Below are 23,063 nucleotides of genomic sequence, written 5' to 3' on the forward strand. Positions count from 1 at the left end.
TGTAAAATAATTGAATGTGTGTTAAAGATTTTGGAGTGTAGAAGACATTAAGTGTGATATAGTGCAGTTAGGGTTGGCAGGTGTCCAGTATCGAACTGTACTGTCCTGTATTTGGATACTCTGTCTAGTAAAAAATTAGAAGTAATACTGGACATGCATGTGTTCGGTATTACCTCTCTGGATAGTGATCTGACTGGCTTGGGGCGCCGTAGGATTTCCCTGTGCATGGAGACAGCAGGGCTGTTGTTAGGGGAATGGGCAGCTTCCTCCATTCGTTACCTAGCAGCAGCCAATCAGGAGGAGGTGTCAAGAGCCTGGGGGTTGGGCCAAGGAGAGGAGAAAACAACATGGAGCAGAAAGAGAGGTGAGGTGTGTGCATGTCTCAAGCTCGTCGCAGCTTTCACTATTGTGTCCGGTATATTTGGAGAAGCCACCTGGCAACCCTAAGTGCAGTAGATTCATTTTCTGCCGCTTTTGTATGTGCTGAAACCAACTTTCAACATCAAAAAAAGTTAATGCCTAGTGTATTATATATATTATACAATACCTGTGCTGAAGCAGGGATATCCTTAAAACCTGACCTGGTGGTGGCCCTTGAGAACTGGAGTTGGCCACCCCTGTTTCCAGTCCATGTAAAAGAGGGGGGGTGGGGAATGAAACAGGTAGAGGGGACTGCACCTTTAATTATTTAATGTGACAAAAGATGTCATGGGATTAGGAGCAAAGCATTTTAATTTAGCCATCTAATCTATATGAAATCAAAATTCAAATTTCCTGGAACAAAACCAAACCTATTCTTGCTTTGTATGTCACTAGAGTATACTATGACTTAGGTGACTATTAATGAAGCGGCAGTGATCAGTGATTATTACCGCATGGCAGCATCTGCCCCAGCTTTGTTAATATTTGTGCATTTCTCTTAGATGGATTAAAAGCTAAAAAGACTTGAGAGAATGTGAAGCTGCAGTATACGGGTCAGTACTTTAGCACAAACAGGTGCTTTAGAAAATGGAAGCATCTTTCTTTCTTATTACTCAGTAAATGTAAACTCAAGGAAGGAAACCAAAAAAAGGAAGCTTCCCAATTGCAAAAGGTACAACCTTTATTTGGAATGATTGGTCCTTTACCTGGAGATGTTTGATATGTGGAGCAGGAATTAATGCAGGAAATTCTCAGTACAGGCGAAGATGACCTCACAGGCATTTCTAAATAGAAGAGAGTACCGAGATGGGAAATGTGGACAATAGCGCACACATTCTGCTATCTATTTAAAACGTTGAACCATTTTTCTTGTTATCTTTTTTATGCCTTTTCTTTGACAGAGTATTTTCTTTGCACTGTTCATCTAGCCAACAACTTTAAAAAAATAGAATGAAACTAAATGTTATCACACCCCTGAGCGTGAGCTCCCATACGTTCTGAAATGCAAAAGGCCCATATTTAGCTTTTGGTATCTCGTGGTTGTAATCACCTGCCGTTTTTGTTAATTTGTGGAAAAATAAGATATGATCGAATTCTTTAGCTCAGGAAGCAAAGAGAATCGAGTCCATAATACAAAAATAAGTTCCACAAGTAGATAAACCAGAAATTGAGTTTGACTTTAATTGCATAGTTTATTTTGCTTTCGAATGTATAAATGCACGGATAATACTGCACCTGCTTTGTCGTACTGATTTATATTACACTGGGATAAAAAGTAACTTGACCAAATGAAAGAATCAAGTGTAGTCTTGGAGCTGGGATTCCCAGGTTCACAGTTTCCGGTCAGCAGCAGATACACATTTGACTTTCAGTTTAGCTTTTAATATTTCCAGGTTAAGCAGAGTTCCAATGTAGCCAGCTCACATGTCAGCAGACTCTTTAAATGTTGCTTTCTTAGGCCTCGGGCATGGTCAGCGCTTAGGTGCTGACCCGTGCTGAGGTGCGCTGCTGCAAGGCAGTGAGCCCCTGCAGCCGCAATGAGAGCGCACGCGTCCGCAAGAGTGTGGAAGCGTAGGTCTTACACAATTTTTAGTTTCTGCGCTCGCCGGAGCGCAGGGCCGGTCACGTGAGCGGTTCACCCAATGAGGGCGAACCAGCTCCGTGATGTCATAGCCCCCCCCCCCCGACATGCCCCTGACGGCGTGCGGTCTAAGGCCAGGGAAAGCACCCGCTTTCCCTCTGCGCGCCTCCGCCCGGCTGGATTCACCCTGGACGCAGCCTTACAGAGCAATGGATTGCAGGGCCTGGGTGAAGCAAAGGGACAGAAGTTAAAACATATAATGTACATACCTATGTTTACCACTTCATACTGTTTAAGTATGCAAGCGTAATAAGCATCCTGGGCATATCATTTTCGTTATTATATATAAATCAGAAGGGTACGTCTAAGCATAGTTACTGTAACTGTGATTTAATGCGGCAAGACGTGAAATCTTATGGGGTTTTTTTTTTAAATCAGTTCTGTAGTATTAGATAATAGTGACTGTTTTTAAATAAAATTGTTCAACTCATAATGCCATTTTTAATGAGTTTTAATATACTGAGCATCCTTTGATTCCTAAAGCAGGATGCAAGCACTGCAAGCAGTACAAGATCTTTGTAACACTTTCCTGTTTGTAATAATTTTTTGCTAATGTTCCCAGCAGTTTGAGTTGTAAACTGTAACAATAGATAATGTTACCATAGTAATATAAGGATACATTGTAGCTGCTGAGTTACACTGTCCGAAGAATTGATTGAAACTAAAGATAACCATTATGTTAGGGACACAACCAGGATTGTTTACAGATTTATAACAGGAGCACCAAATAATTGCCAGCGTAGGTAGGAATGTATAATTATACATTGTCACATGCTTTACATATAGAAATAAGAAAAGAGAAAATCAGTTTGTTCAGATGTTACCGCAATGATTTCAAGACTAGTATCATTTTTGCACAAGAAAATATTTTAACCAGCATTTAGCAAACTTAAAATACAGTAGCTGGGAAACACTTGGTTCGGGGATACACAATACACCCTGAGTTCGGGGATACACAATAACGCCTCGGTTCAGGGATACACAATACACCCTTGGTTCAGGGATACACAATACACCCTCGGTTCGGGGATACACAATAAACCCTCGGTTCGAGGATACACAATAAACCCTTGGTTCGGGGATACACAATAAACCCTTGGTTCGGAGATACACAATAAGCGCTTGGTTCGGGGATACACAAACCCTTGGTTCGGGGATACACAATACACCCTCAGTTCGGGGACACACAATAAAGCCTTGGTTCCGTGATACACAATAAACCCTTGGTTCTGTGATACACAATAAACCCTTGGTTCCGTGATACACAATAAACCCTTGGTTCCATGATACACAAAGCCTTGTTCGGGGATACACAAAGCCTCATGGGTTCATTCTTTTTTCTGAAAATCCAGATATTAGACTTAAAGCCTGCAACTGTTACCGACTTCATTAATAATAATAATTTTAAAAAAAGTACTTGCTTTAGGCGTTTGTGAAATGGATTGTTTCAAATATTTGAGAAAAATAAATACACAAATAAGTACAGCATGGGAATACATTTCTTCTATTTATTAAAAAAAAAGTATGATAAATACAATCATATGTTTCCCTGTAATTCCAAGTTCTAGTAACCTGGTTTGTCCTCACGTTTCTCACTGCACTTCCAGAAAGCCCTGGATCTGTAAGGGCCCCTCCGCTAAGGAGCCGTGATGTCAGTGGAGGGGGGGTTAAGAAAGGGGTAAAAGGTAAGGGGAGGGATCCTAGCTTCCTCTTTCTTCTAGAATCTACTGGAACTAAGAAACCCTGTCTTTAGGAATGAGGGATGACAGCGTTGAAAAGAAAGATCAAGATTCTATGTTTGGCGCAGCTTGGGGTATGTGTTGGTGGAAGCAATGTTACTCAGGGGTGGGGGGAATTCGGTCAGTATTGGCTCCTGGAAGGAGGAGATCTCAGATCTCAGAAGTATTTTAGTTGGGGAAGGCGGTAACCATTCCAGACTGTTGCGACCAGAATAGAGCAGACCTTCTGGATGGAATTTGTGAAGGCAGTACCAGTCCAGACTAGATTTGGTAGTGACCTTCCGATGGGGGCTCTGTGCCATCGGATTAAGGTACTGAATGGCAAGATGAGCATGAGCTGGGGGTATCCATCGAGCTCTGGTAGATGTGAGTGGAGCAATCTGTCTGGATCCCTAGTTTGGGGATAAATATTACATTTATATTGTTGTAATAAATAAAGCTGTGGCCGTTAATTTCTCCCAATAAGTTGTATGGTGTATTAATTGTGAATGGGAGAGCTCGAGGCATGGGTATCTCTTACAGGATTATTAATTAAACTGTGAATAGCCGCAAAATCCCGGGGGTGACGTGAGACAGTCATTGGGGGATGATGTGGCTGCTTCTTCTTGTATGAAAGTGGGCTCCACCATTGAAAATCCAGCAAAGAACACAGCCAACTAAACTTGTAAATATCTTTCTCCAATTGAGACCACTATTTTTTGTATGTCCAAATAAAGCATTTAGAATTTTCATCTACCTGGGTCCTGTGCTACTTTCGGGGTCACTGAACCGACACGGTGTTGCTCTGGATTTTCTTCCCTTTTTGTCTAAATATATTGGGAACCTGAGGGTACCCCTCAGTTCCAATGCTGTAAAAAAAAAAAACTCAATAGGTAGAATTGTTGCTTTAACTAGTACAAGGGGAATAATATCAATACTTGCCATGGGGGAAAGTTGTGATGTAAGCTTCAGAAACAACCTCAATCCCACTTCTAGTCCCCACTGCTGGTTTAGGAACCTACAGAGCATTACTCTGTGATAAATTGCTCTTGGCTATTACAACAGTAAATAAATGAACCATGTAGTTCCCGGAATACTGATTTACATGAATTCTACCAAGCTTTTAGATCTAGCGGACACAGACTACTGGAAGGTCCTTATACTGTAGCTCAGTCAGATTTACTAACTACTGTATGCAACTTGATGCTACTTTAGCTATAGTTTAAGGACCAACAAGCAGTTTGTTACTGACATGCTCGTTCCTGAATTTCCATTTGTAATTTAAGATGTTAAACATATCCAGTGGTGTCATTTAAACCCCAAATAAATGAAAATGTTGCCATAAGATACTTGCACTATCACAATTAACCATCATTATGATTGGGGGCAGATGCATAACTTCTGCCCGGGATGCATGGGCTCGTCCTGGGAGCCCCAGCTTAATGGTGGGCCCGAATAAAGTCGGAACCCTCCCGACTCGTGGTGAACCCCCCCAAGCACTCTTCCCCACAGTAATGAAATTGATTGCCATGGGAGAGTGCGGCACCTCTGTAACAGAGCAGCCCTGCGCTATCTGCCATTGATGACGCTCCGTCATTATGGTGACACGGTGATGCATTTCCATGACAACGGACGACACGTGACACAGCAACATCATGATGGCATGACACCGCCTCATTGCCTGGGGGCCCCTTACAGTGTACTGATTGGGGACATGCTGATATGTGTCATCGCAAGTGAAAATATAAAGTTGAAGGTAGGAGTAGCCTACATGGAACACTACTGCTATTTTATGGATTGATAGAAGGTGGGTTGAAACTACGATGTTTCAGCTTTCTCTGCATCAGGCACAAACCAAATTGTAACCTCTACAATTTAGCGAGCAGTGTGCCTGTAAAATTCCATTTACACTGCCGCATACATTGAAACACAATATAAAGAAATATCATTTGTAATACATTTATCCTTTATACTCTGCCAAATGATTGTTTTATGCATGTTCTGCAGGGACCATAAGCATAGAATATTCCCAGGCTTGTTTCTCTATTGTTGAAGGTTTGGGATTTTTATGGTGACAGCTATCGGAACAATAACACAACACATTTTAAATATTGATTTTCTTCAAACCAAAGATTTATTTCAGAGCTCTGAATGTTTTCGTTTAATCTTGGGATTAGGCATGAAGTCAGGAACACTGGATTTGCACACCTGGTACTTTCTCTAGCCTGAGCACACCAAGTGAAATTTTCTTTAATAAAGTCAGCTTTCTATAAACACATGAAAAATAAAATTGGCAAGGTTTAGATAATTGGTTTGCATAATTATTATTTTTTTTTTACTAATCCCTAGTTACAGTTTTGCCATATGGTTTGTCTGAATACTTTCATGTTTGACCAAAAATAGTACTGCATTGGATCGTTCCCAAAAGGTCAGGTCCCTCAAGCGCTCTGTGTTGCTTCCTTCTGCAAACATATGGCTATGGCCGGGCATACTTTATATTAATATCTTCACACCACCGTGCAGCTGAATTCCCCATAACGTTTGTTGAAAGTAAACAGACTTAACTCCAGTCCTCAAGCCCTACCAACCAGACAGGTTTTCAGGATATCCCAGCTTCAGCATAGGTGCTCAATGAGTCCCTGCTTCAGCACAGGTGGCTCAACCAGTCCCTGCTTCCGCACAGGTGCTTCAATCAATGGCTCATGTCCTTGACTGAGCCTCTGATTGAGCCACTTGTGCTGAAGCTGGGATATCCTGAAAACCTGACCTGTTGAGGTTGGGGGCTTGAGGACTGGAGTGAGCACCCCTGGTCTATATGGTGAGTTTCCTATAACACAGAATAATTACAGGATATCTAAAAGAACATTCAGTGGATATTTTTTATGAACTTTGCTGCATGACACACAGCGTCAACAACTCATACTGTAGGATTTCAGAAACTTAAGCGGCAGTATCAATAGAAGGCAAAAACATATTTGGAATAATTTACCAATTGTTATTGGCTTTCATAGACACATTCTGTCACTCTTAAAGTTTCCACATAAAGTAAGCCTCTGAAAACACTTTCTATCATGAAAAAGATTGAGTAAGGGACCAAGACCACAGTAGACTTAAAAAAAAAATGAAGTACAAATATTTAAACTGTTCTGATTTGTATTTTAGGTGACAAGTATCAACATTTAGGGGTTATTTCATTTAACTGATTGTGGCACTAAAACTCTCATTGAGGTCTATGGGAGTAGTGACATCAACAGGAATTTCCATGCATTGGTGCCCCGATTAGCACCATCGCAGTTTAATTAATAACACCTTTAATCCGTTCCACATACCACTCTCATTAGTTCTCTTTGGGCCTAAGAAGGGCGTGGAGAAGTAGTGGTGTCCAACCCCATGCATTGCACTGTGCTCCTTTTCCTACATGCATTATTTTCATCTTGCTTTTGTGATAGCATCTAATATTTGAATGACTAAAATAAAAACATTATGGTCCGGGTTCACTTATCGCCGACGCTGGATTTCACACCCGGATCCGGCATTAACTACCATTCAAGTCAATGGCAGTTAACACTAGATCGAGTGTGATATCCCGCATCAACGCTTGGTGAATCTGCGTCTATGAGTGGAGCGCTTTATAGTTATATGTACCGATGTGAAACATTTCATTTAGTTAATAAGAGCCATGCACCATCTTACCATATGTTCAAAAATGTATTTGCAATCTACTATAGTTTTAAAGTAAATTATAATACAATTTGTTTTAATATATCACTTTTCTACTAATGGGATCCAAAGTGCTTCTCGTTTACAATATAATGCATGGTAGGTAGTATTTTGCAGGCATAGTTCTGGGCCTGATAAGCATATAATATATGTACAGTATGATGCCTGAGGCAGAAGGAGATAAGGTGCCCAAAGGTTACAATGAGTTTATTGTGGGATTAGAACCAGGTTTCTCTGCTTCAAAGTCAGTGCCTTTACTCACTTAGCCACCCCTTTCAACACATTTACGGCAATAATGGGACTCCTGAACCTTTTTATCAAAAGGATTTTAACATGCATGCTAATAAATTCACAGCTTGCTTGCTAATATTTAATAGTCTAGGTAGTGAGCCCTGAGAGATTAGAATGAAGAATGGATATTGTAACCAAATCTGACTGAAGGTTTTAAAGGCAAACACAAGGGCGAAAAGTAAATCTGCACAAATCAGTTACAAGTACAGATCGCTTCTTCAAAGCATCACTTAATCATTTGTGGTCTGAAAATAAATATTCTACAAGGTTTCAGGAACACCTGTCTTTAAGATGTGTAAGGCTGCGATTATAGTGGTGGTTCGCATGCAAGCGCCACCGGAACAAATTAATGTCGATCAATGAAGGTGCCCATAGTGCACGCGACTGCATGCACGATCAAGAGCTACAGAGCGACAGATAAAAGAGGAGACAAATTAAATTGTTTTTTCAGCGCCTGAAGAAGTTTACTTTGTTAAACGAAACGCGTCGCGACTGTTGTGGCTGGCGGTTTTACTACCCACCACCAGTACACACTCAAGTGTACCGTTCCTGCTTATTTCCGATCGTTTCTATGCTATCAAAAACGGACAGGCATCCTAAGGACACCTATTGAAGGCCCCGGTTCCTGCACATGCGCGCTACACTCCGCACCACACTACCACACGTGGAGGACAGGAGAGTGAACAGAGACAGCCCCAGCGCGCGGGTCTGATCTCTCAGAACTGAGATTACCCTTCATACTTCCTATGTGATGCCCTACTCCTGTGATAGACACCAGAATCGGGGATTATTAAAGACATTTTATATGTAAGTTACTAATTTTATTATTTGTTGCTAATACAATATCTATCTCTCATCTTGGTGCGCTTTTGTGTTTTTTCTTGGTTTTCAGCGCAACGGCCACGTCACGGCAGCGGTTCAGCCAATGAGGGCGAACCGCTCACATGACGTCATGGCCATGCCTCCGCCACGCCTCCCTGTCATCTCCCGATCACCTCCAGCCTAGTGCATGTTTCGCACACAAAGAAAAAATATGATCGATATCAGCGCTGCTCCTTGGGATGACAGACTCACCATTTAGGTAATAAAATCAATTTATTAAATCTACATAAAACAGATACTAGAACATAACAAAAAAGACCTCCTCCCACATGTTTCGGGCGAGTTCGCCCTTTCTCCTTGAGAACTCGCTCGAAACATGTGGGAGGAGGTCTTTTTCGTTATGTTCTAGTATCTGTTTTATGTAGATTTAATAAATTGATTTTATTACCTACCTGGTGAGTCTGTCATCCCAAGGAGCAGCGCTGATATCGATCATATTTTTTCTTTGTTACTTCTGGATCGTGGTCGCGCAGGAAGTGCGTCATTACCCTTGCAGGTATCACAAGACCAGGAGACACAGAGGGGACGGATTCTCGTGAGCTGTGTGAGCTCCATCCGTGGGCTGCTGCAATTGCGGCCGCTGGCCCCACATGGGAAGCGGGTCTGCAAGTGGCCCTTACCCCGCATCTTCAAAAGGTCTTTTTTCCGGCTCCGCACTTATATCTTATTTTGCTACTAGCTGTGGGGGACAACCTTGAGTGGACATACGGTTCCTTTCGATATCATGTTTCGCACACGGCTGACGTCACACGCTCGGTCGAGCGCACGCCATAACAATAACCGCAGCCTAAATTATCTTTACGTTCCACAAATTAATAAATCTTTCTTCTACTCCTTCTCCAGCAGTGGACAACTCCAGTCCTCAAGGTAACAGGTCTAATTTTCAGGATATTTTTGCTTCAGCACAGGTGCAGTCATTGACTGAGCCACTGATTAAGTCACCAGTGCTGAAGCAGGGATATCCTGCAAACCTCAACTGTTGTTGGCCCTTGAGGACTGGAATTGGTCACCCCTGTTCTACTCCAACAACTGATGTTTGTGGACCTCCAGTTTGTCATTCGGTATTAGTGAAGTTCCAAAAATTAATTTCCAGCATAGTGTAGAGGAAAATACAGTACAACTGTAATAAATAGGTCACATATTCATTCAAAAGACCTATTTATCTTTAGCTAGCAAGGTTCTTTTAATTGACAATAGAGGTGCCTGTAAATATTACTGAAGTGCCAAGACAAATAGCAGTTCTGTGCGGGATTTCAAGAGACCCATAAGTTGGGTTGGCACATGGCTTCTCCAAAAATACTGGTCACAATGGTGAACGGTACGATCCGCTGAAGACACAGACACACACTTGAGACACATACACATACACCTCTCCACACTGCTCTATGTTGTTTCCTCCTCTCCTTGGCCCCACCATCATGCTCCTGACACCTCTTCCTGGTTGGCTGCATTTCCCAGCAGCAGCCAATTAGGATGGAGGAAGCTGCCTAGCCCCCTAGCTACAGCTCTCCTCCCTGCTCGGGGAAATCCCATGGCCCCACCAAGCCGGTCAGGTCACGATGTCCAGAGAGGTAATATCGAACACATACATGTCCCGTATTACCTCTCATTTTTTACTGGACAGAGTGTCCAAATACAGGACAAGCTGGATCAATATTGAACACATGGAAACCCTACCATTAAGTTGTTAAAGAAGAGGGTGGCATTTTTTGCAACACAAACTTACCAATATGTATACCAATTTATTCGGTAAGAAAGTCGCTTTTTATGAAATAGGCTTCTAAATAAAAACATAGTAATACTACATTGTGTCACAGTACACAACAAGATGTAAGGCATTGGAACCTTAGTACATTATATTTCATATAGTGAAGCCTCATGTTGGTGCATGTATTGGTAACCTGCAACACCGTCTCCAGAACCAATATGGCTACTGGAACTGTGAACTACACATACATTATGTGACACATTTGTACCCGTTTTAAATTTTGATCACTTCTTTGGGGAAGTAAAGATTTTAACCACTATTATAGGCTAAAGCAGTAAAATTCCAGGCATTACTGAAATCCCTGCCCTCTGATTGGTTAGAATTCCGGGCATTATTCATTCAGTAATGCCCGGAATTTTTGGCACCCTGCCAACTCACCTTTCAGAGATGCAGAGGGAGCGCGGCATCTCTGTTCCTCTCCTCTGACAGCACGGCAACACAGGCTCTCTCTCACACAGCACATGCAGGCACTCTCACACAGCACATGCAGGCTCTCTCACACAGCAGATGCAGGCACTCTCACACACAGCAGATGCAGGCACTCTCACTCCTTCCCTCCCTCCCCTGCTATTGCTGGCAGAAGCTGGCGGGTCCCAAATAGTAACTTTGTTACTTGCAACAAAGTGGTCCCAAATAGTAAAGTAATATTTCTTCCACCACTTGCATAGCTTTTGCCAAGGTCATTATTATCTGTTTTTTTTATAGTTTGTAGTTAAAATCACTGTCCCCCCCACACTTCTCTTCCCATTCTCCCCTTCACCCATCTCTCCCCCTCCCCTCTTCTCCCCCCCACTTCTCATCCCTTCCCCCCCTCAACACCTCCCCCTCACCTCTCCCCCCTCACCTCTCCGCCCTCACCTCTCTCTCCTCGTGCTCGCTCCCCCCTCACCTCGATCCCCCCTCACCTCTCCCGTCCTTCACCACCTACCTCAATCCCCACTCATCTATCTCTTCTCCCCCACCCTTGCCTCTCCTCCTCCCTTGCCCCCTCACCTCTCCTCCCCTCTCACCTATCTTCTCCCCCCTCACCTCACCTCTCTTCTCCCCCTCACCTCCCCTCCCCTCCCCTCTTCCCCCCTCCCCTCACCTCTTCCCCCCCTCCCCTCACCTCTTCCCCCCTCCACCTCTCTCCCCTCTCATTTGCTACTTTACTTCATTTTCCTACACAGGTGCATTAGTGTAGTTCAGAGTTATATATCTTTACAAAGGTGTCTATTTTTTATGAAAAAAGCCTACATTTAGCCTATAATAGTAATAATCCCTCAGAACAGGGCATTACTAGCCAATAATGCCCTGGCTGGGTTAAAGTCCCCCGGCTTCGCCTCGGGCCTTCAACTTTTCCAGCCAGGGCATTATTGGCCAGTAATGCCCTGTTCTTCGGGGATTATTACTTAAGTATTCCATGCGAGAATATATTCCTGCAGAGAACCCCATTCTCTGAGAATGTTATGTTTATTTCACCTTACACTGGATTAATATTTTACTTTGAGCACTATTTTATCACTTGAATATTTTATCAATTTTTATTTGTGGAGCACTGTGTTTACGAGAACCCCATTATAACATTGCAGCGGAGGGTTAAACTTCCCTGATTCGGATAAAACAGAATATGTACAACAGAACTGGTGATGCTAAACAGCTTCATATAATGCATAATGTACTTGTTTCACATTACAAAAAACTTGTACCATTGGCAGCAATACAGGAAACCCGATACCTGGAAAATTAAATGGAAATGAATGTCTGTGACAGAACCCACAGGAGGTTCATTAATGTAAGGGGTCCTGGAGCACAGATACCTGTGAAATGGGTTATTAACATAGTGGCTATTGCCCTGATGCGAGTGTCAGGGATGATTAATGGAAACGGCGAGGCTCTTTCCATGCTGAATTGTGAAATGAAAACATTCTGTAATGTACTAAGAGTAGCTGGAGGAATATACAGAGAAGGTTTTGGACAGATAACTGCCATTGCATTAATATTTCATGAATGTAGACGACACTGAAATACAGCTTTGCTATTATTAGAATGTATTATATTTATAATGGCCTCCGTATTGCTAGCGTCAACCCATTCCTGCTGTATTATTTCATGGTAACATTATAACTTGTCACATATTTATTTAATCCCATTTCCTTTATAACATACATGTACAGTAAATACGACAGCGTAATTGCATACTAAAGCAGCTCTTGCAGTCACAGGGGTAGATCCGCAGAAGGTCACAATTTTTTGTAATGTTATGTTATCTAATTTTAATATACATACAGTATCCGTAACACATATCCCAAAAAGCTGCTTAACGCTATGTTGTTCAGCCATTTGACTTAAAAATAATAGAACCTTAAATTGGAACGGACCTTAGGCTTCTTCATAGGGTAATAGGCACTTTACCTACCAGCAGAGATCCTCAGACCTCCATTACTGTTAAAGTGGTACCCATATGTATGGACCGAGTGTGGGAATGAACCCCTCCTTGACGTGTTGGCCGCGTCCATACTTCCCGCAACAACGCGCGCGGCCCGAACAAAAGGCTGTATGTCTATGAGGCAGGCCATTGAGCGTGCGACCACGTGTGCAATGAAGCGCGACAGCGCTTGCGATTTTGGAGGAGACAAAAATGTTTTCATTTGACACGCAACGGCCGGGTCACGTGAGCGGCTCAGCCAATGAGGGCGAACTGCTCACGTGACGTCCCAGCCACACCTCCGACACGCCTCCCCATCACAAAGGCCACATATCGCCACATGCGCCCACTATATCCGTGGCCATATACTAACTCAGGGTGCGCAAACTATTTGAGCTGCACTGCCCCTGCCTGCTGCCCTCCATGCTCGCGCCCCCCTAACCTCTTTTGCCATCGTCAAGCCGCGTTGCTATGGCGATGCGTTAACACCAAGCCTCTGAATCCCAGTAAGTGGAGTTGCAGGGGCCTCACGCGATCCCCCGGCATTTAATTTAAATGTCTTGGGGAAGAGTGCGGGGGCCTCTGCAACCGCACACACCTCCTAGAAAAATATCGCGCCCCCCGGTTTGCGCACTGCTGTATTAACTACCAGATATATGGTGGAACATACAAATGGCTGAAACACAGCAACAAATTAATATTACTTTTTTTTAAAAATGGGTTTAACTATAAATATGTGATTTAATGATGAAAGTGAATGTTAGATATGTTTATGTGGCCTACTATTGTATATACAGTACTTTATATTCTGTATAATTTATGGTATAACGTGCGAGTTTTACCAGAATGAATGTACTTATTAGAAAATGATTTTCAAGGAAACAGAAGTAATAATATTTAATTACACACACTTCAGACACGGTGTGTAAAAAAGAAAAATATATATTTTTTAACATATATAATATTCTAATTATTAGAGTATACTAACATTCCCTAATAACGTTCTTTCCCAATGCGCATGTGCAGTGCATCTTTTTAGACTCTGGTAATCCCTGTTCATCTAGGTCGTTTTGCTAATGGACCTTGCTTTGCATAGAATTATCCTTGAGGATACCCGTTAATAAGGAGGAATATGAGGTCTATTACCTAATTAGGTAAGGTAATGTTATTTTCCCTTATTTAGCACACTTCTGAGTATCTACCCCAGAGTCTCAGTCATTACGGATTCTAAGACAGAGTCACGCTATAATTGGGGATATTTATGGTGTGAATTTCTTTCATTTTTTTAATAAATTATAAATTATTCTCTTTTGAGAAATAAAATTATCAATGACAAAAAAATCCATGAAAACTTGTAATGTTTTTTTTTTATTATCCTGGTTAGTACACCGTCGTCCTCAATAAGTTCTGGAAAACAGGATAAATTACAATAACATTGCAGTTTTTGAATCCACAGATATGTCACTTTTTATTATTTGTAGAATTTACTTCATAATTTATAATGTAATAAATATTTTTTTTTTTCAGTAAAAGTATGTTATAATGCAATAAATGTTTAATTAGATATTTTATGCCTGGCTCATAAAAAGGAAAAAGCAAGAACAAAGAAAGACTTACAGTATTTTTGAAAGATGACCCTTCATTCTGTTTTTCAGTATAAATGTTGTATTGTATAGAGAACAAAATCACCCGTGCACACTTTAATTGCATAAAAAGCTGTGCAGCACATTTACTTTGGTCAATCATAGACCATCATAATTAACTTTCAAAGCAGTCTCTCATGATCCAACACAAAAAGTAATTTATCGTGTAAAATGTAGTCCATACACGATGGGACCAAGGCGGTCTTATCAATGGGATACCCATCATACAGAACAAAAAGGAATAACATTTTGACCCATATTATTCTGAACCTTCTGATAGATCAGTGTTTTTCAACCTTTTTTTGATTAGGGAACCTGTAAGAGATGTGTGTGCAGAGGTACATTTAATGGAGACCGATTAGGGTGAAATTATATCTTGGCTTTATTGCGCCTGTTCCTTTAACAAGGAAAAACATTCAAAATAAACTAAATAAAAGGCCTACACCGCTTTGGAGACTATCTAAACCTTTACTCCAGCCCTCTCTAACTGGGTGGGTAGCTAAGCTGATTACCACTCCAAACATAAACACACACACACACACACACACACACATATATATTTTGTGATACCATCAGGTATCACTAGGTGCTGGAACAGTGCAGTAAGTGTGCTTTCCAGTCCATAGAAAGTTAATTCCTCAAAGAGAAGCCAGCAACTGAAATCTGATTAATCAGGGGCTGTGCTCCTCAGTGAAATGAGGACATGTTTTAAAAGACTGAAAGCTGCCATGTACAGAGAGAGACTGTTTTTAACCAGAGAAGAGGGGCGGGGGGGAAGGTAGAAGTGTAGAAGTGCTCCCCAGCTGCCAGAAGCTGGTACAGAGGAGAGTTTCTCTGGGCTCAACGTAGGGCTTAGTTTCCCTACAAAAGAAGGACGCAAGGCCTTACTGAAGCAGGGACATCGGCTCCAAAGGACTTACAAACAGATAAGCGAAAACCCTTTATTATTGCTATGTGCAAAGACTGTGTAGATTGTTGCATATGCCAGCCCATGTTTTGAGGGTGGGAAACAGCTTAGCTGGCCATCCAACTAGTGAGGGCGAAAGCTACGGTGTAGTTAGATTTCCCTAAAGGAAATGGAGTTTATTTTATTATTTGTTTTTTCTTAAAGGGATGGTGGGCCTGTTGGTATATGATTTAATCCCTGTAAATAAACCCCTGCATAGAAAATACAGTGTTTCCAGCCTTAAATTGGGATAAAAGAGACTGCAACGTAGTGTGGACATCACAATATATACATATATTATATATATATATATTATATATACATATATATACATACTTATACATATATACACACACACACATATATATATATATATATATATATACATATATATATATATATAAAATATATATACACAGTATATATATATATATATATATATATATTGTGACAAACGGCTTACTCCGGGGCTCCGCCGTCTGTCCGGGACTGTTAGAACACGGTCTTTTAGGGTAGGTTAAATGATGAGACGTCACGTACTGTTCCTTTAAACAGGCTATACCTGGTTTATTCAGTCCCAGGCACTGGGACTGCTACAGTGTAAACAGAAAACAAAGCCAAACAAAAAGCTGCTCGTCTGAGCGATAACTTAAAACTTAGATGTCCCTGACTCAGAGTTGGAAGTGGCTTGTCCACTTCCACCAACAAAATAAGTACCTTTGCAGTCTTTAGACAAACTAACAGAATGAATGAAGCGATTTGGGAAAGAGGCTTTCTCACCCCTCTGCAGTTCAGCAGCCTCCCAGGCTCTTGGGCGGGGCCCAGAGGAAACAGGAAACAGGTCTTATATACCTGAACTCTAATCAGCATGACAGGTGACAGAAAACAGGCAGCAGACAAACTGTGGAATGGAGTGCCTGTACTACGAGGCTGCCCTGTTCAGCTTAGACAGGACAGAAACTGTTCAGTATCCTGGGAGCCCTGTATATGGAGTTTATTACCAACCCCTGGTTTCTGTCACATATCCTCCCCCCCAGCTCAGACCTCGAGGGGTGAGCGACCATGGATATTAGGGAGTGCATCCTTGACAACCCGTCGGCATTGCCATGTTTGTGCCCCGACCTGTGTTCCACAGAAAATTTAAAGGGCTGTAGGCTTAGGAACCACCTGGTCACCCTAGCGTTCTTCTCCCTATTTTGACACATCCAGGTAAGGGGTGCATGATCTGTGACCAATCGGAACTTTCTCCCCAACAGATAATACTTGAGTGTCTCTACAGCCCACTTTATTGCGAGACACTCTTTCTCGACTATGGAGTAATTTTTCTCCTGGGGATTTAGTTTCCTACTTAAATAAAGGATGGGGTGCTCCTCCCCTTGAGACTCCTGGGAGAGTACCGCCCCCAGCCCTACCTCAGATGCGTCGGTTTGGACTACGAACTCTTTGGAGAAGTCAGGTGTGACCAACACTGGTTGGGCACAGAGAGCTTCTTTCAGGCTTCTAAAGGCCTGTTCGGCTTCGGGGGACCACTTTACCATTAGCGGTCCTCTTGCTTTTGTGAGGTCGGTTAGTGGGGTTGCCTTAGTTGCAAAATTGGGAATAAACCTCCTATAGTAGCCAATTAACCCCAAAAAGGTCCTTACTTGTTTTTTTGTGACTGGCCTTGGCCAATTTTGTATCGCCTCTACTTTGAGTGTTTGTGGTTTGAGTAACCCTCTACCAATAGAATACCCCAGATACTTGGCCTCCTCCAGACCAATAGTGCATTTAGCGGGGTTAGCAGTTAGTCCAGCAGACCGAACTGCGTCGAGCACAGCTTGGACCTTTGGAAGGTGGGACTGCCAATCTTCACTATGGATTACCACATCATCCAGGTAGGCGGCAGCATACCGAACATGTGGTTTTAAAATTTTATCCATCATTCTTTGGAATGTGGCGGGAGCTCCATGTAAGCCAAAAGGCAGCACCTTATATTGAAAGAGGCCGTCTGGGGTTGAGAAGGCTGTTTTTTCTTTTGCCCTTTCTGTGAGGGGAACCTGCCAGTACCCTTTTGTTAGGTCTAGGGTTGTGAGATATCGGGCTTTGCCCAGTCTCTCTACAAGTTCATCCACCCTGGGCATAGGATAAGTATCAAATTTTGACACCGCATTTAGTTTCCGGTAGTCATTACAAAACCTTGTTGTACCGTCTGGCTTTGGGACTAAAACTATAGGGCTGTTCCACCCACTTTGGGATTCCTCAATTACGCCTAGTTTTAGCATTTTTTTAACCTCTAAACTTATAGCCTCTCTCTTGGCCTCTGGGATTCGGTACGGTTTAAGGTTAACTCGGACCCCCGGTTCAGAGACTATGTCATGTTTAATTACGTTAGTTTTACCTGGCTGTGTAGAGAAGATTTCTTTGTTCCTTCTCACTAAACTCTGGACCTCTCGTTTCTGATGCACGGACAGTGTTTCAGCTATGCTAACCTCTGGGTCAGTTTCTTGATTCTCTGACGGACCTGGGGGTATTAGGGTTAACAAGACCTCTCTATCTTTCCAGGGCTTGAGTAGGTTTATATGGTAAATTTGCTCAGGTTTCCTCCTACCTGGCTGCCTTACCCTATAATTTACTTCTCCCACTCTTTCCAAGACCTCATATGGCCCATGCCATTTAGCAAGGAATTTACTCTCCACGGTGGGAACCAGAACTAGTACCCTATCACCTGGAAAAAAAATTCTGACCCTAGCACCCTTATTATACGTATTCCTTTGTGCTTCTTGAGCTTTCTCCATGTGTTCCCTCACTATGGGTAGGACTGCAGCAATGCGGTCCTGCATCTGGGCAACATGCTCTATTACACTTCTGTAAGGGGTAACCTCGTGTTCCCAAGTTTCTTTGGCTATATCCAGTAAGCCCCTTGGATGTCGGCCATACAATAGTTCAAACGGGGAGAAGCCTGTGGATGACTGGGGAACTTCCCTAATGGCAAATAACAGGTATGGTAACAAACAGTCCCAGTTTTTCCCATCCTTATCGACCGCCCGGCGTAACATGCTCTTTAAGGTTTTATTGAACCTTTCCACTAAACCATCTGTTTGTGGATGATAGACTGAGGTTCTGAGATGCTTGATTTTTAGGAGTTTACATAGCTCTTTTGTTACTTGGGACATAAATGGTGTTCCCTGGTCAGATAAGATCTCTTTAGGAATTCCGACCCAGGAAAACAGAAGTACTAACTCTTTTGCTATGTTTTTAGCAGAGGTGCTACGTAGGGGAACTGCCTCCGGATATCGGGTAGCATAATCTAATATTACCAATATATGCTGATGTCCCCTAGCAGACTTTATTAGGGGTCCTACTAGATCCATAGCAATCCGGTCAAATGGTACCTCTATTATGGGAAGGGGTACCAATGGGCTGCGGTATGCTTTGAACGGGGCGGTGATCTGACATTCTGGGCATGAGGAACAATAGTTTGTAATTTCTGCCAGAACCCCAGGCCAATAAAAGCTTCGGAGAACCTTTTCTTTTGTCTTTTCCACCCCTAGGTGTCCCCCCAATGGATGACTATGTGCGAAGTGTAATACTACGTTACGGAATGTCCGTGGTACCAACAATTGTTTAGTTGTAACTGATTTTCTTTTATCAACCCGATATACTAGGTCGTTCTCTACCTCGAAGTAGGGGTAAGCAAGTGACCTATCTGGTTGGCCATGAGTACTATTCTGGTCCCGTATATTTCCCCTTGCTACCGCTAATGTGGGGTCCTCCCACTGGGCCTTCTTAAAACTCCCAGGACTGACCTCTAGGTCAGCGAGGGTCTTATCCTGTACTGGGGTGGTAAGTGCCTGATCAACATCTTGATTTGGGGTATTCCCTACCAAAGTAGTGATGGGGAAGGGAATTTCACAGCACTCCTCCTTTTCCCCCTTCTTATTTGGGCCCTCGTCAACATCCATTTCTGAAAAAGGGAAAGGATTTGTTTCTTCTAACACTTCGTTATGGTCCGCTATTGAACTCTGGGCGCTATTCTGAGCTGGGGACCACATTTTTAGAAAATGGGGAAAGTCGGTCCCTATTAACACATCATGTGCCAGTTTGGGTACAACACCCACCTTGAAATCTAAAGAACCAAATTCTGTTTAAAAAAAAACATCAACAGTGGAATATTCATGATTATCCCCATGTATACAACAAATTGCCACTCTTTGTGAACTGTTTACCTGTTTCTTCTTAATGGGCAATAGGTATTCGGACACTAGTGTGACCATGCTCCCAGAGTCAAGAAGTGCCCGAACCCTCTTACCATTAACCTTTACAAATGCCCACAGATGGTTATTCAAGGGGTCCTCTGGGCTAGGGCCCATACATTGGGACAACAGCGAATAAGGTTCCACGCTGTTGCATTGCATGGGCTCATCATTTAGTGGGCAGATTTTTGCTGTGTGGCCCCTCTCATGACAATTTACACATTTAGGTACATAGTCTGTGTCCCACTTAGAGCCTTTTCCCGGCTCCCCATGTTGGCTATTGCCCTTAGTGTGCGAACCACTGTTGCTGGAGCGGCGTGAAGGTGGTCGCCGCTCTTCAGCGCCCCTTAACCCCGGTACCCTTTTACCGTCTCTGGAAGAGTCCTGGAACCTCGGGTAGTGGGGTTGCTCCACGACTGTGGGTTGTGGGTGCTCTTCTGCTGCACTGTACCTTTCTACAAGGGCCACAAGCTCATCCGCATTGTGGGGGTCACTCCGACTGACCCAACGACGTAAGGCAGAGGGAAGTTTCCTCAAGAACTGGTCCATGACCAACCGTTCCACGATGTGGCTTGCTGAGTTGATCTCGGGTTGTAGCCACTTCCGGGCGAGGTGGATGAGGTCATACATCTGGCTTCGGGTGGCTTTATCCATCGTGAAGGACCATGCGTGAAACCTTTGGGCACGAACAGCCGTGGTTACGCCAAGGCGGGCGAGGATCTCGAACTTCAACTTTGCATAGACGTTAGCTTCGGCTGGCTCTAGATCAAAGTAAGCCTTCTGGGGTTCGCCGCTTAGGAAGGGTGCGATTAGACCAGCCCACTCAGCTTCTGGCCATCCCTCTCTCTGTGCCGTGCGTTCAAACGTGAGAAGATAGGCTTCCACATCATCCAAGGGTCCCATCTTCTGAAGGTAGTGGCTTGCCCTGGTCATTTTCGGAACTGGGGCTGCCGCTGCCAGTGGAAGGTTACGGATAGTCCCCCTCAGGATCTCGAGTTCCTGCTGTAAGCCCTGAGCGAACCGCTGTTGCTCCTCTCTCAGCAAGCGGTTTGTCTCTTGCTGGTGTGCATTCGCGTTTTGCAGGGCTTCATTCGTCTGTTGCTGGTTTGCATTCGTCTGTTGCTGGTTTGCATTCGTCTGTTGCTGGTTTGCATTCGCCTGTTGCTGGTTGGCATTAATCTCTTGCTGGGCTATTAGCAGCTGTTGCTGGGCTGCATTCGTCTGCTGCTGGTTTGCATTAGTTTCTTGCTGGGCTATTAATAGCTGTTGCTGGGTTTCATTCGCGTCTTTCTGGGCAGCGACATTGCGTACCAGCGCACCCACCACGTCTTCCATCTTGTTTGCAGAGGATGAAAAAAACTTTTTTTTTTTTTTTTTTTTTTTTTCTTCAAAGTTCTTCAACCCGCAGACCCCCTAGTGCTCTGCCCGCATTCTCCACCATATGTGACACACGGCTTACTCCGGGGCTCCGCCGTCTGTCCGGGACTGTTAGAACACGGTCTTTTAGGGTAGGTTAAATGATGAGACGTCACGTACTGTTCCTTTAAACAGGCTATACCTGGTTTATTCAGTCCCAGGCACTGGGACTGCTACAGTGTAAACAGAAAACAAAGCCAAACAAAAAGCTGCTCGTCTGAGCGATAACTTAAAACTTAGATGTCCCTGACTCAGAGTTGGAAGTGGCTTGTCCACTTCCACCAACAAAATAAGTACCTTTGCAGTCTTTAGACAAACTAACAGAATGAATGAAGCGATTTGGGAAAGAGGCTTTCTCACCCCTCTGCAGTTCAGCAGCCTCCCAGGCTCTTGGGCGGGGCCCAGAGGAAACAGGAAACAGGTCTTATATACCTGAACTCTAATCAGCATGACAGGTGACAGAAAACAGGCAGCAGACAAACTGTGGAATGGAGTGCCTGTACTACGAGGCTGCCCTGTTCAGCTTAGACAGGACAGAAACTGTTCAGTATCCTGGGAGCCCTGTATATGGAGTTTATTACCAACCCCTGGTTTCTGTCACAATATATATATATATATATATATATATATATATATATATATATATATATATATATATATATAATATATATACACAGTGTATATATATATATATATATATATATATATATATATATATATATATATATATATATATATATATATATATATATATATATATATATATGCAAATATAGCTGTATGCTCATCTGCATGTCTTAGGCAGGTCTGCAACCCCGCCTTTCCCCATTATCACCCAGCATACAGCACTTCCACTGCAGCAAGGGATTCTGGGAAATGACATGCAAATGAGCACACAGTGTCACTTTTTGCCTCAATAACAATTTTTAACATGGGAACCAAAAGGTGTGTGTGGAGTGGGAGTAGATATAAATGGTGTGGGTGGGTGTGGAAATGTGAGAGTTAGTAGCACAACTAAAAGTGTGTGTGGATACTATGTGGTCCCTATTTGTGTATAGGGATGGAAAAACAAGGAGTATAAGTATGTGTGAGAGACAGCTATCCACTCCCACTCCACACACACCTTTTGTAAAGCACTGTATATACTGTGGGCTCTCCATTCATTTTTATTCACACTGATACACATACACACTCTTTCATCACTTGCTTTCAGGAACCTTTTGACACCTCCAGCCATAAAACACATCCACACCGGGGGAAGGACCAGCACAGATAACATTCCTAGACACTGTTTATAGTATAGCTTTTGCTTGCTTCATTCATTGTAACATCGCCGGAAGAAGAGATCAGTGTATCTCGAAAGCTCGCACCAATAAAAGCATTTCGTTAGCCACAGAATGGTATCATCTATTTATTTTTTGGTTATTGAAGCTCGGCTAACACGGTACTGATACCTCTATACTGTATATATATATATATATATATATATATATATATATACACTGGCGACACACTTTATCGCAGTGCGGCCAGATCCGCAAGCCGGGAGATTTCCCGGCTTGCTAGTGGCCGCCCCTCGGCGTGCCGCGCGTCATAGACGCGCGGTCACGCGTCTTCGGGAGCCTGCGCCCCCTGCACGCGCGTCCAGGGCTCCCCGAGGGAGCCCTGGTGTCCCGCGATCGCGGGACAGCGGCAGGGGGTTCCGGGGGACCCGGCGGACCCGGCAGCGGTAGGGAGAGCGCCCCGATCGGAGGGCGCTCTTCCGCTGCTTCGGCGCGCGCCCGTCACACTCGAGCGCGCGCCAGGCTACTGCTGCGGCACAGAACGGGCAAATGCTCGAATAAACTGTGCCGCAGCAGTATATATATATACACAGTATATATATATATATATATATATATATATATATATATATATAAAGCAGAAAATAGCAGTGTTAGTCCAGTTGCGATAGTGCAGAATAAATGAGTTCTTCAGT

General features: G+C 43.2%; 1 protein-coding gene across 3 annotated transcripts in view; it reads left to right on the top strand.

Annotated features, from left to right (window-relative positions):
• PLCH2 (phospholipase C eta 2) overlaps positions 1–23,063 on the top strand; it is a 498,290-nt gene that overhangs the window by 271,548 nt on the left and 203,679 nt on the right. The gene's annotated exons all lie outside the window — the stretch shown is intronic.

Source organism: Ascaphus truei, chromosome 6, assembly GCF_040206685.1.
Source record: "Ascaphus truei isolate aAscTru1 chromosome 6, aAscTru1.hap1, whole genome shotgun sequence".
Taxonomy (NCBI): Eukaryota; Metazoa; Chordata; class Amphibia; order Anura; family Ascaphidae; genus Ascaphus; species Ascaphus truei.